This window comes from Felis catus, chromosome C2, assembly GCF_018350175.1.
Source record: "Felis catus isolate Fca126 chromosome C2, F.catus_Fca126_mat1.0, whole genome shotgun sequence".
Lineage (NCBI taxonomy): Eukaryota > Metazoa > Chordata > Mammalia > Carnivora > Felidae > Felis > Felis catus.
The window spans coordinates 93,915,922-93,930,891 of record NC_058376.1 but is presented as its reverse complement, the minus strand read 5'-3'; the positions used below and the strand labels follow the sequence as shown (position 1 = coordinate 93,930,891).

At 40.4% G+C, this 14,970-nt stretch overlaps 1 protein-coding gene across 5 annotated transcripts in view; it reads left to right on the top strand.

Moving 5' to 3' along the window:
- Positions 1–14,970, top strand: part of FNDC3B (fibronectin type III domain containing 3B) — a 361,319-nt gene that overhangs the window by 85,438 nt on the left and 260,911 nt on the right. The gene's annotated exons all lie outside the window — the stretch shown is intronic.

Below are 14,970 nucleotides of genomic sequence, written 5' to 3'. Positions count from 1 at the left end.
TCTTTGGCCTCTGCTTTTCGGTGAGCAGAACATGGGCCCCCAATCAGCGCCACATTGAGAGCTCCCCAAAGCATCGGAAGGGCAGAAGGAACAACCCGGCGCCTTGGTTTTTACTGTTTACAGACCAGTTAGGGACATTAAACACAGATGCAAGCTATCATCGTTCCAAGGGCAGAGATGCAGATACTTGTGTTTATAATCTTGCTTTTCAGTCTCCAAGAATGGAGGCTTCCTTAAATACTTATTGAAATAGAATCTTTTCAAAGCAGACTTGTCCTGGTTATTACCTAGATGAGGCATTTCATAGCATTTCTGTATTAACTTTCTCCTTGGATAAGATTAAATATGATAGTTTTCCGACCTCTAACGTCTATTTTCTTTTGCAAATGTGTATGTGCCATGTTAAATGTGACGTGACAGCCATTGCTGTATCACACAGTGCAGTAAAAATAATATATATACACACACAGAGGAAGCAAAGATCCGTCTACATGTGTTAAGACATATGTTTGCATATAGCCATTTTCGTGTTGGCAGACTTTTCTCTTTTTTGTTCAAATGATTGATTTTAAAAGTAAGATTATATAGAAATGATATATACAAGACAATAGTGAGCAAGCTGCATAAAATTAGTAACATGAATCTTTACGTTCCAAATGCTTATGTAAAAATTAAACAGCCTACCGAGAAGCCAGTTGCTCAAGTGACAACAGTATTGTAACTAGGTTACAATTCTGGGTTTAGCTACTTTCAGACTACATTTATTTCCCCATTTAAATTGGGGTTGGCCAGAATTAGGTGCCTCTTAGTAATTTTCCAGCCAGCTCTACATTTCGAATAAACTGAAGCTGAACTGTAGTGGGCCTCCAGAAAAAACAGAACTCGTGTGCCATTTTCGTGTTCATTCCTACATCGCTATTGCTTCTCTGCCCTGGGCCTTTTTCCTTAATAGGCGACCATCAGATCAGATCATTGCTGGAAGGGAATGTGTTTTATGGGCAGCAGGTGTGTTTGGCGTGATCATTAATTGGAATAATTTGACCCTGCCTCTCCTGGATCCACTCTTTATTGCCCATTTCTTGCTCCTTGCGGTAGAGTAGGTGTGCGTTTGGATAAAATGGACAGCCTCCATTTAGAAAATTCTTTTGCTAAGGGTTTCTGCTTGGCAAATAATTGGGCAGTTAAATGGAGACAGCACAGAGCTGGAGCGGACTGTCTAGCTTTGGGGGCAGGTTGACGAGAAAGTATATATGTCAGTAAAGCTGTCATCAGGGTTCCATTGCTATTATTTTCAAGACATGGAAATTAAATCATGTGAGCCAAACTTTAGATTTGGAGAGTAACGGACTTGCGCTTGTTACCTAGTTATGTTATATGACTTAATTTTTAAGAGGTATCGTTAAAATGTTCTTGTGTTTTCTGAGTAGTTAGAAAAATTCAGCACCGACTGAAGTGTGTTACTACTTCAGACAGAAATTTCTTTGGTCTTTGTGGGAATGTTGAGTTCTAGCTTATGGGAGAAACTGTGACACACTGAAGCGTGTGCTTTGCTCAGCGATGTTGTTCGGTAGCTGAACCAGCCAGAGTCGCGTACCTCATACATCTGTCCTGATTTCACCGTTTTACTTTTTGTTTTGCATTGTCAGAATGGGCCTGTTTGACACCCATCTTTCTTCTCCTTACCTTGCAAAAAGTCCATATGAAGAGTATCTTTTTGGAATGACTGTTTTGTTGATGATTTATTTGGTGACTTTAGTCATGACTGAAAGTAAAAGTAATATATAATGTGAGTATACTAGGAATTACGAAGGATGGCAGCCATAGGTTTCTTTTGGGGCTTGTGATGGGAAATCAGACCTTGGGCTTATGTATACCCTGTCTGTGAATAATACCTATTTTAAAGACCCAGGGAATCCACTTAGGGTGGAGTTGGGTGATAAGAGGACATTATCCCTTAATAGGTGGGGGTTCGCATCCAATTTACTTCTCAGGAGTCTCCATTTTCTCTTACTTATTTATTTAGATTTTTAGAGAGAGTGAGCTCATGAGCTAGGGAGGAGCAGAGGGAGAGGGAAAAGACAGAGAATCTTAAGCAGCTTCCATGCTCAGTGTGGAGTCTGATTAGGGACTCCATTTACAACCCTGGGATCCTGACCTGAGCCGAAACCAAGAGCTGGACGCCCAGCGGTCTGAGCCACCCAGGCGCTCCCATGTTCTCATTTTTAAAGTCGTTTCCTCAGGGTCAGGCACTGAAGAGTTTTCCTATTTTTTTATTGACGGCCTTTGCACATCACTGCTTCTTCAAGCTGCCTTGGGACTTCGAAGAGCCTCTCTTCGGGAGACCAGAAGGTAGGCACTGCATACACCAGCTTTACCTGCTCCGCCTTTGGACCGGAGCTTTGTTACAGAGGCTCCTTCTGTAATGATTACTCCAACACTAAGGGGCAAGTATGGGATAAAAGATTCTGTAAGTTGGCCTTTTCCAGAGATTTCAGTGCCTTAACATTGTAAAAGATTCATTAAAGGTCAGATGTTTGACATTGAAAGAATTCTGAGTATCTGAGTTTTTGGCATTTACTTCAATCTTAAATGTTACTTTGTAAGCTTACTGATCACCAGAAGGCTTTTGGTCTCCACTGTGGTTGAGTGGATCTTTCTTAGTGGGCAGTAAGTTGAATTGTTGGAAACAATGGCTTTTGATATTTTGATTTCCTTGTTCCCTTTGTGGTGGGTGGGGGGGGGTGTGAATGATAACTGCCTGAGGGCTTCTTAGGTGCCCGGGGGAGTTGGTGCTAGGGGCTTACATACCTCGTTTCATCCAGTAATCATACACCCTGATAAGGTGCTGATCATTTTTACAGACAGAACTGGTGGCAAAAAAGGTTAAGTACCTGCAGCTGGATTTGAACCCATTTAGAACCTACCTTTCGAAAAGGGTGTAGAGTTGCTTGGGTTAGGGATGTCTCATTGTCTTCTTGTTCAGGTAAACAGTTGGGAGAGACCTGGGGCCAGTTTTACCTGATAGTCCATGATAAAGTTCATTGGGAAGAGTATTCCTGTCATTGGGAAGAGTATTCCATTCTTATAGGATGATGTTCACACGAGCTCTGGAAGGTGGCAGCGATTCTGGGCCTGGAGCTTCTGAAGCTTGCAGGCCACGTGGTAGTGGTGGTGTCTGAGGCCTGGAGGAGGAGTTGGGAGTGAAGTCATCTTAGGCCCAGGTCACCAGAGCCCCTCCCTTTCTTTCCTTAGGGGGATAGTTCTTTCCCTGAGACTTGCAGCAGAGGCGTGGTTCCCTCTGGGGTCACAGCTGTGGAGAGAGACAGTGGTGACCAAAGAAGGGAAGCAGGGGTTCCTTGTCCCAAGGAGCGAGGAGATGACCTTTTTGTCTGCCCTCTTTTCCTCCCAAACCCGGCCTTTCGTTTTCATTCAAAAATTACATCACCCCAGAGGCACAGTTTTTTGTGTCTGAAGAAATCTAACAACTTCTTGTAAGACTCGAATCTATTACATTGTTTGTTTTTCATTCTGAATTTATGATTGTTTCTCTTAACTGAGGTCGAAACTGCAAGCACAAAACACCCCAAGTGTATTCTCCCAGGAGAAAGAAAAGGGCCACTTTGCTCCGTGAGCATTCCTTGGATCTCTCACCTCTGCTTACTCTTATTCTCAGGGGGAATACAGAATTAAGTGTCATGCCGTATTTGTACCACGAGCCATGAAACGGCACCCATTTGCTTGCCAGTTCCTCGTTTTCTTTGTTTCAGATCGATGAAGGGCTGCTTGGACTTAGTCTCTCCTCAAGATGTTAATTGTATGTTTCAAAATCATGTGTTCTGTTAAAAATCACTTACGCATAGCCTTGGAAAGAGAACTGGAGGCAGGGAGTTGCTTCAGGGGTGCAGAATATTGTTTTGGAGGCCTTGGGAAATAAATCTTAAGAGTTAGTTCATTTACCACCAAGACATATTTAGTCAGTGTATATAAACAAAAGAAGTCACAGTGTGCCTGGACATTATTTGTCCCAGATGGAGTTTAAACTTGGCTCATTATACTGCACTGATGTCATGGTGCATAAACTGGCCCCGAATTAGAGCCGCGCATTGAATCTGCTGTGTACTTGTATGTGCTGAGGGCGGGTGAGGAGGAGGGGAGGGGCCGGCTGGAAAATCTTTGTCACATTTTTCCTCCGTTGTCTGCAGAGACTAGTGTCAGTCCTGAATTTGGACTTGGTGCAGAATGAGGGAAGAATTGGAATAATCTGTTCCTTTGTACAGATCGGTATGTGTATGCACTCGGGGATACCATTATTCCAAGACTAAGAGTACAAATGCTCTGAGCTTTCCAACAGTTGCTTACAAAGCTCTGATATTAAGATCTAGAAAGGAAAATCTTAAAGCATTTTTGAAGAGCGTTTTTCAGTCTGTTTGTCTTGAAACCTTAAATCTGGACAGTTTCTTTAAACTTTTTAATGGTTTTAAGTATCCAGCTGTATAATTCTGTTTCCCTGGAATGTATGGTGGATAACCTCTCAAGCTACTTGCTTAAGTGTTTAAAAAGGCAAATGCCTGATGCTCCTTGGAGAATGTGGCCAAGTTTAATTCTTCCTGTGTGTTTTGAGAAGGCAGCTTGTGGGTCAGAAAAGGGTCTTCTGGAGTTCTGAGCAGTTAATAGGAAATTTCCACATACCGTGGTGTTACTTTATTACTTTTTATTGCTGACTTTCATTATGATAATCTTAATTAGATGCATTTCCAAGTAATTCAAACCATTTTGTAGACGTAAAGGGCTTAGATTTCAGAACTTCTGTGAATGGATTCCAAAGTCCCTGTTATTGCCTGAATCCACGGAAACTGAACAGACACCGGAATGCGAATGAGTTGGGAGGTGAATTTTTAAGGAAAGTCAGAGTGTTTCTCAAACAAAATCTGGTCAGAGGTGAGAATAGGCTGGTTTTAGATTTTTTTTTTTTTTGAGAAGATTAAATGCAGATTCAGTTAAAAAATTATGTATGTATTTATATCAATATATATTATATTTATATATTATATATATAATATTTATATATAATATATAAATATAATATATATTATATTTATATATTATATATATAATATTTATATATAATATATAAATATAATATATATATTATATAAGTATATATTTACATATTATATATTAATATATGATATATTTATATATTATATATTTATATATATGATTTATTTATATCATATATTAATATATAATATATATATTTTCTTCAGAGGCCACATTTTTTTCTTAGAGGTTTGTTACTGGTAGAAATTTGAAGACGAGGAATTAATAGTTATTTATTGAGTACATATTATGTGTAAGCCTTGTACCAGGGCTGCATTAGGGTTGCTCTTTTCCTTAAGTGCACATAATATGAGGTATTATCTCTCTAGTGTGTGTGTGTGTGTGTGTGTGTGTGTGTGTGTGTGTGTGTATGAGTGAGGAAATACAGGGCTAGAAAGGTTAAGTGCCTTGTGTAGCAGAGTGGGACTCAAGTGGCATCTATCTGGTTTGCTCTTCTCACTGTGCAGCTTGGTTATCTTGGTTGATTTTTTAAAATGAACTGAAATTAAAATAAGATGAGCAGAGAGTGACTTAACTACTCAGTATTTACACGCTAGCATGTTATTTAGAAGACAGCTGTGGCCTGAGTTCCATTTCATTTTACCTCACCATACAGTATGGTAGGAAAAGACACTTAAACTTTTGTTTTGTGTAGAATAAGTATGTGCCATTGTATATTTATTTTTTTAATCTAAAATTTCTTAAGATTGGCTTATCTAATTTAAAGATGGCATTGTAGGTGTGATATGGTTTTATCTAAAATTCTGAGTCCTTAACTTATTCTTCAAAACTTTTTGTGGATGTACAGTACGCTGAAAGGCAAACTTTAACTTCAAGATTTAAAAAGCGAATGGACTAGTGTGAAATGGAATTCTTTAGGAATCAGTAAGTAGATCTTTTGGGGAGATGATTCACTTTGGGCCCTTGAATCCTAATTCTATCTGTTTCCCAACATCCTACCAGTCCTACTTGTCGTCCTTTTCTTTTCTTTCTTTTTTTTTTTTTTTAAATTTTTTAATGTTTATTTATTTTTGACAGAGAGAGAGAGACAGAGCATGAGCCGGGGAGGGGCAGAGAGAGAGAGGGAGACACAGAATCCAAAGCAGGCTCCAGGCTCTGAGCTGTCAGCACAGAGCCCGACATGGGGCTCGAACTCAGACCACGAGATCATAACCTGAGCCGAAGTCAGACGCTCAACCGACTGAGCCACCCAGGCGCCCCTGTCGTCCTTTTCTTGTGGTGCGAAAACCCACCAAAAATGAGGCAGGTGGATGCCTTATCTACTGTGACTGCCTGGTGAGGTGACTGGAAATAAAGGAAAGGAATACCAGGAGGCTGTTGAACACTCTTGGGCTTAGCTTTTTAGAGCAAAAGCCAAGAACCCAAAGCGAAGAAATAAAGGACAGAAAAAGTTGAGGAGGGAGGAGGCACAAGACGGGTGGATGGTGGATGCCCAGCAGCGAGAGCAGGGTAGACACGGAAGTGGCAGCATCACAGAGGACAGAACTAGAGTGATGGGAAGTAGGAAAAACTAAAGTAGTTCCGGATTGCAGAACCATAGACCTTACTACACCTCCATGATCTTAAAAAATTCAGTGTTGGTAAAGAGATGGGGCTGAACGTGTCTGCGGCAGAGCCCGTGACCTGGCTAGCCGTATTTAAATGCTAAACCAGCAATTGTTTTTGAAAACTTCAACTTTGAACAGCCTAATCCCTGAATGATGTCCCAGGTGGATGTTTCATTAACCTCTTTACTGGTCTCCATGTGCCCAGCATCTCCCATATCAGTTTGAGGTCCCCACACGTGTTGGGGTTGTCTAGTAACGTTGCTTTCCCATTGGGGGGTTCTGCTCACAGGGTAAAATCCAGACTTGTAAGTGGGAAGAGCAAAGACTTTCCCTAGGTGGCCCTGCTCTGCAGTCTCACCTTTATGCCTCTGTTCCCTGCATGTGTCATTATGGCCACTTGGGAATTCTAAACACATCCTGCCATCCAGGCCTCCGTGCATTTGCTTGTGTGATTGGTCTTTTGATTTGTCCACTTGCAGTCTCTCACTCCGGCTTTAATATCACTCCCAACTTAACTTTCCCCGATTTCTCAATGCTTCCTTCCGTTTCCATAGCTCTTTGTAGCAAATAGTCTGATTTTATTACAGTTCATTGTATTTTCTGCCCTTGCACCCACACACAAAGAGGACGTCCTCTTTCTCGTCTTGGCGTCGTCAGTACTTTACAACATGCCTGGCACATGGTAACTACTCAGCAAGTAAATGCTTTCCAAAAATCAAGGCTTCAATAATAGCATTGAGCATTGATGTTAACTAAGTGTCATTGATGGAAAGTCAAGGGCTGAATAAGTGATAACATGCTGTGTAGTGGTGGGGAGGTGAAGCCCTCTCTGTTCTGTAAAATCCTTCCAAATCCCTAGGACAGGACTTCTTTGAATTCATTTCTGATTTTATGTTAGTGGGCATAAGATACCAGGCAATAGGAGTGCCAATTTTAGACAATTGAAAACATATAAGTAATATAGAAAAGTTAGCTCTGTCAGTAGAATATTTAATGACAAAATATTGGGCACTGATTTCCTGTCAGTTAGAAGGATGAGAATTCCCCTTGGGCACATTATTTCTTGATTATATCTTAGTGGGGGAAGAACAGTGTTCAATGAATGACATGGCCAACATTGAAATAGGTTTAAAAATATTAGAATCTTGGGAATATAGGCAGTTAAATCTGTTTCTTCACTGAACTGGCCTTGAGATTTTTTTTTTCTTTTTAATGTTTGTTTATATTTGAGAGAGAGAGAAAGAGAGACCGTGCAAGTGCGGGGGGGGGGGGGGGGAGGTGGGCAGAGAGAGAGGGAGACACAGAATCCGAAGCAGGCTCAAGGCTCTGAGCTGTCAGCACAGAGCCCCACGTGGTGATCAAACTCACGAACTGTGAGATCATGACCTGAGCTGAAGTCGGAAGCTCAACCAACTGAGCCACCCAGAGGCTGCTGGCCTTGAGATTCTGATAGTAGAGTTGTTTGTTTAGGTTCAATGCGTAGCTTACCAGACTTGCATGACATGAATTATTATTGCATGACATGAAATATTAGAAAATTGCTCTTTCTCCGCCGATCAAAACTAGACATGAGGTGGCTGGATCTAAATGGTGGGGGACATTTTCGATTCAGTGTGCAAAAAGCACATGGTAGGGCTGGTTAGTGAAAAGTGGTCTGAACTGCCCATTCGCCATCAGTGTGGTCGGAACCCAGCCTGTGGACGTGGGGTGCGTGGATGGAATTGAGGGGGAGAAAGGGGTTGTATCTCACCTGATGGACATTTTTGAAAAGGATTAACCCCGAAGTAGTGATGACAAGAATCACATTTTGTTCTCAGTGAACATAATTTTCAACAAAGGAAGAAGCGTTCTATTTTTTGGCACTGAAAAACTGGGTGAAAAATTTGTTTATTAAAGTGAAAGAAAATTATTTAAAGTAAACATCACGGTGCTTCAAATACTCAAGAATATATGGTGGCTGTTACTTTTAGCTGGGGAAAAACTGTACTTAAGCGTACATAGAATTTTGGTCTTTTATATTCTTGAGTTTTGTCTTGAAAGTCCTGTAGTTGAAACCTTAGATTCTGGCATTTGTGGCCCTCTTAAAAGAGGCTTTTAACCTAGTTTTGGCCATCTATATTACATTTTGCATTTTTTCCATTTAAGTTAAGGCTATATTTTTATTCTTAGCAAACAGCAGCTCTTTTTGTAATAGAATCTCTTTATTCAAGGCAGTATACAATTAAAGAGAGGAGAAATGTATGACTTCTTACAAGCTGCCATTGTATTCTCTTTATAGCCCTTACCACTATCTATAAAGGTTTTATTTTTGCTTAAACACTACCCACCCCCCACCTCTCCTCATCCCATGTTAAGTTCTGTTTGTCAGCCCGAGGTGAGCAGAACTTTGTATTGTCTAAGGCTCTATTCCCAATGCCTGGAGGAATGCCCAACCCATTCTGGCCACTCATTGCTACTTGCTAAAATTAATAGAGATACAGTAGTAATTTTTCTGAGGACACTTGTTTTATGAAATGGACTTACTGAACTCTTTTGAATGCATATGTTTTCAGCAGGCACTGGCATGATTTCAGTGCCTAAAAGTGTCCTCCTTGGTTTGATTTCTCTTCCCTTGGTTACCTGTTAATCCATTCCTGCCTTTTTTTTTTTTTCTTTTTCTTTTTGGTTAATCACAGATGACTTTGGGAAACATAGAAGCTGTGGTACAATCTTTCCAGGAGTCCTCTTTTATTTTTCTTATGCCTCCTCTTGGCCCATGAGAAGTGGCATCTAGTGATTGTGATAGTCCGTCATTAGCTCATTGGTTCATCTTAGGATTCTAGGGGAATTCAAGGACTTGACAAGGGCTTTATGAGAATAAATCTTGCTCAGTATAAAAACAACTGTTTGTTGTTAGGTAAGGGTTTCCAACTGCCATTTTGGGCAGTTTCTGACTGCTATATTGGCTCTGGCTCAGGGAGTGGGCTTAGATTTCCTAGAACAGAACTCATCCTCAGAACATGTCTCGGAGACACGCCTTTGACCCAGTTAAGTGAGTTCTCTCCTTATAGCTATTTATTAAAGTGTAAAGCATCTTCATGAAGAAGTGACTTTGTGAAGCCCATGGCTATCAGAGCAGGGAATGCGTGTGTTAGAAGAGAAGAGCGTGCATTTTGGTCAGATGGGGCTGGATTCCAGTGCTAACTCTGTCATTTTGTAGTTTTGTGACTTTAGACAAGTTTCTTACCTTTCTTCAGCCTCAGTTTCCCCATCTGTATAATTTGGTTAGTAATACCTACCTGGCAGACCACAGGGCTTTAATATTAACTGTTTATGTAATTATCAAAAAAAAGCTGTTAAAAAGACTTGATAAAGTAGCCTGCATCATGCTGAGTTAATTTTAGAGCTATGTAGTGGTCTGATGAGGAGGCCAACTTTTGAACCTGCCATTCTTTGAAGAAATCAAACTGTTAAAAATTTTGGAACATTGGGAGAATTCTTGCTCCTTGCTTTAAACGGAACAAGTCCAGGGGTGCCTGGCTGGTTCAGTCCATAGAGCTTGCGACTCTTGATCGCGAGGTTGTAAGTTCAAGCCCCACGTTGGGTATTAAAATCTTTAAAAAAGAAAAAAATTAACTGAACAAGTCCTAAAGCTCAGGAAGAAAACAAAACAAGACTATTTGTCATATCAGTGTTACAGACCAAGCCCCAGCTTCACATCCCATGCAAGTCCCTGTGCCTTGACCCAGTGTGTAAGTACTTTTGGAGGCTTCCTGGTCTTACGTGTTTTTTTTCCTGCCAGCTTTGGATTCAGGTTTCAGGTAGGACAGCTGAGCAGATGAGGCAGTCAGTACTCTCCTATTATCTTCTAGTACATTTCTATTTTACCTGTCACATTTTAATCTTAGGACATTTTCTTTGTGTATATTATTCCCACAAAGATAATTATTGGTTATTTGCATGTCATCTTTTCCCTTTTCCTGATTCGGAGCCAAGAGAGGGGACGCAGAAAATAAATGATGCCTACTTTTCAGTTTGTTTGAGGCCAGCTCTGGTCTCTAGCCCAGACACCAGGGTCTCAAAGGTGGATTGATGGATGGTTTGGGCCTTCCAGGGTCTGGGTGGAGCTTTGCCAGGATTTCTCTAGAGTTTGGGAATCTGGAGGGAGGGAGGGAGGGAGGGAGGGAGGGAGGGAGGGAGGGAGGGAGAGAGAGAGAGAGAGAGAGAGAGAGAGAGAGAGAGAGAGAGAGAAAGAGATAGATAATTCAGAAAAAAAAAGCGCTGCTATTCCTCTCATGTAGTCAGAAGTCATTTTTCCAAAGTTATTTGATATTCTTGGATAGAATCCTTCCTTACATGGAACTCTCCTGCAGCTTTTAGGTTATATCATTTTTTTTCTGCCTAAAAATATCTGTTGAATAATCATAAATGCTGGCTCCAAGTGTGGAGTGTTCATTTATACATAAAACTGCTAATAGTAAGTAAGACCAGCCTCATAGAGACGGCAAGTGGAGAAAGCATCAGAAATGAAATGGGATCCCCTCTCCTAGCACAGTTTATATCTTGATTGTCTGGGTACTGGATTTAACTTGTAAGGAAGCTGCGAATGTAATGTCGCATCTTGGGTCAGTCAGTACCATTCTCCAGCAGAGGCTTTTGTCATGGACACATCACATGGCAGTGACCGGTCAGGGGGCTGGCCATTTTTTATTTGAGGCGTACATTGGGAATTTGCCTCCAGGAATAGTCTTAGATACTATTGATCTGGTTAACCAGCCACCCACAGTTTAAATTGCAGAAGTAGCTTTCCTTTTCCTCATCTACTGGGTAAGAAGCCTAGTTAGATTTATACCTTTTAAGGAAAGATCTGTTAACACCTGTTTCAGTAGTCTTGTTAGGCAAAGCTTTGTCATGATGCTCTGTAGCCTTTTAGTGAATAATATTAATTCTACCTCTTGTTTTATTGTTGGAAGATTTTAGAAGAATGGTCACTTATTTTTCATTGATTTTTGACAAACTTGCCTCTGGTTATCTTGGGCTGCTTGGTTCCTGTAGCCCTGATTTGAGACTCATCTGATGAAGCAAGCATAGCCTGAAGTATGCTCTTGTGATTTGATTAACATGGTTCTATTTTAATATCTCTGGGGACAAAGAATATATCAGTGGTTAAAATCTCTCTCTCTCTCTCTCTCTCTCTCTCTCTCTCTCTCTCTCTGTCTGTCTGTCTTTTCCTCCTCTGACAAGACACAGAATGCAGCACGAGTTGTTTTAATGCTGACTTTGGAAAAGCAGGAAGTTCTTAGTTGACAAAAAATGATGAGGTTTGGGCAGTGATAGGATGTTTTACGTTATGCATTTCTGAGAACTTGTAATAGTTATGTCTGTCTGCTTTGTGGCTAGAGAGAGGAGGGAGGGAGGGAGAGGAGAGAGAGAGAGAGAGAGAGAGAGAGAGAGAGAGAGAGAGAGAGAGAGAGAGACACTGCTATGATAGGAAAGGTTAAGTGCCAGGGAGCCTGCCAGGATGTGACTCACACTCCTCAAGGCTGGGTGATGCAAGACAAGGCTGCTGCTGTCTCATTCATGTCTGTTGTCAGAGACAGGTCCCCGGGCACTGGTGTGTGTCAGAACTTTTTTTTTTTAATCTCTCCTTTATTGACAGTGAAAACAGCAAAGTGGTCAGTTGGCCTCAGGATCATAAAATGCCTCCTTTTATAAAAACTCCATGCCAAGATGAATACGGTTTGCTCCAATAATGACTTTTGCTCTAAGAAAAATTGATATTGGGACACAGGTGATTTGCCTGGTTTCTGAGGTAACTTGGTAGATTATAATCTGGTTGCCATAGCAACCCAGCAGCAGGGAAAATTACAGGGGCTAAACATTTGAAGAGTGGTATTTTAGTAGGATGCTTAAAAGCTCTTTACCTATCATCTTTCTCCCTGAAGAAGCGGGGTGGGGGTCAGGAATTGGCCTCCGTAAGCAGAGAAGGGATGGCATAAATGGCTTTTGGAGGCTGGGTGCCTCAGGGCCATTCTTTGAATTGTGGCCTGCTGTCAGTGACCGCCAAGGAACCGTTACACTCTTCATGCAATGTGATAAGCAGGTAATGGGACAGAGTCTGGAACATACCCCAATTCAGAAATCCCTTTTCTTGCCCGGGACTTTCCATGATACTGGTGAAGTGTACTTTGAGAACCGGCATTCGGGACATGTTGTCTGACAGTTTTGAGAGTGGTGGAAGAGAGTACATGAATCGGTGATTGTCAGAGAATATCTGGGGCAGAGTCTTGGTGTCCTTCGATTTTTTTTTTTTCCCTCCAACTAACTAATTGTACAGGCATGTAGTATGCGTCTTATCCCGAGAGGTTCCACATAAGCAAATGGTTTCTGCTGTATTACAGTGATGTTGGAATTGGTCTAAGGACTTTTAAAAAGACCTAGGGAACTTTCTTTGTTGGAGTGTCTTTTTGTATTCCATTGTAGTCGAGTTATGTCCTATGTTTATGTGAAAATAAAGTTAAATCAAAACTATTTTCATGTTAAGAATGACTTTAAAAGCTCAGTTTCAAGAAAGCAATTGAAATGTTTTAATCTCTCTATGGAGATCTGAAGGGATTTCCTTTTGAGTTCTTAAAATGGCACAGTGTGTTTACATTGGTGAGAATTTGAATACTTAAGACTGAAAGATTATTGACACAGTTACCGTACAGGAAAAATAAATTGCCTTGAAACCACCGTTACAATTCAAGATAATGAGAAGCACCAGGGATGAAACTTGGACTGCTTTTCCCTGAATGATCTTGTTTTCTCCAGCTAATGTATTTCCTGATTTAAATAATTACAATATCCCAGCAGCGTCTTCTGTGGGGAATTATTAGAAGAAGGAAAATACATGGATATTAAAGGTTTAGTTTTTAAAGATCAAACAGCTTTGATCTCAAACATTTTTACCAAACATAAATTATGGTACATACAGTAAATAATGTTATCTTTTTAGGGTGAACATTGTGAAAGCTTAATTTCTAAGTTAAAATAATTGTTTGCGATCGTTTTTCCTTTATGTTTTCAGACTTTCATTCCTTAAATAGAAATGGTTATCAAGCACATACTCTATGCCAGGTACAGTTTTGAATACTTCTTTTATGCCAGGCCTTGTATTTCTAGAGCCAATGTTAAAGAAAGAAGGACAGACCCTAAAATAATGGCTTAATTAATTGCAGTTGTAAATTCTAGGAAGGAGAAGTGTAGGGGTGTGTGTGTGTGTGTGTGTGTGTGTGTGTGTGTGTGTGTGTGTGTGCGTGCGCGACATATGGTGGGAGACCCAACCTGTCCTGAGAGGCAAATGCCACTTTTCTTTGGTTTGGTTTGGGTTTTTTTAGATTTTATTTTTAAGTAATCTCTACACCCAACGTGGGGCTCAAACCTACAACCCCAAGATCGAGAGTAACAACCCTCTACCCACTGAGCCAGCCAGGTGCCCCAGCAGACAATACTTCTTAAGCTGACAAGAATGAATAGGCATTAGGTGGTCAGGCAAGGAGTAAGGTGGGTGGTAGGCAGTGAAGGACGACAGGAAGATTATTACAGGCAGAGGGAACGGTATGCTTGATGGTTTCAATGCAGGGAGGGACAAGGCTTGCCCCGAGAGCTAGAAGATGAATATGACCCTGACATCCTTTCAGTTTCCAGAAACGTACAGTAATTATTTTAATAGTGTTAACCTTGCACATGATGATTTTCAAGTACAGGTTTTAAGCTTGGATTACATCTTTTAATTTGTATTTCGATATAAATTAGTGATTTTTTTTTTCTTTTGTTACCTAAAGGAACTAGATTAGAGCTAAAACTGTAAGGCTCTTGAAAGAACATACTTTGCCATTGCTGTGCTTGGTCTAGTCTTGGAAGTTGTCTGCTAATATTAAATATTTATGTTCACTGACATTTAGATAATAGACTTAAAGATTTGAGAGTTTGAGGCCGATTTGTGATATTATTCATTTATTTTATAGTGTGTATCATTATTTCTAGATCTTCCAAACATTTTTCTTATAAATTGCTTTCTTTGTTTACACAGTAGAATCCTATAACCCAGGTCAGTAATGGACACTTGGGAACAGTATACAATAGTGTTTAGGCCAGAACTATATTTCTCTATGCCATTTTCCTTTATAAGTATAGTTTCTGGTCTTTTTTTCTTCTTTATCTGTTGTTTCTAAATTAGTGAAAGAAAAGAAGGAATTGTGTGAAAGAAAAAAAAATGAGTTTTTAGGGTACATAACATCATAAACAACATGGGAGAATTCACTTAGCTAAATTCAAATGC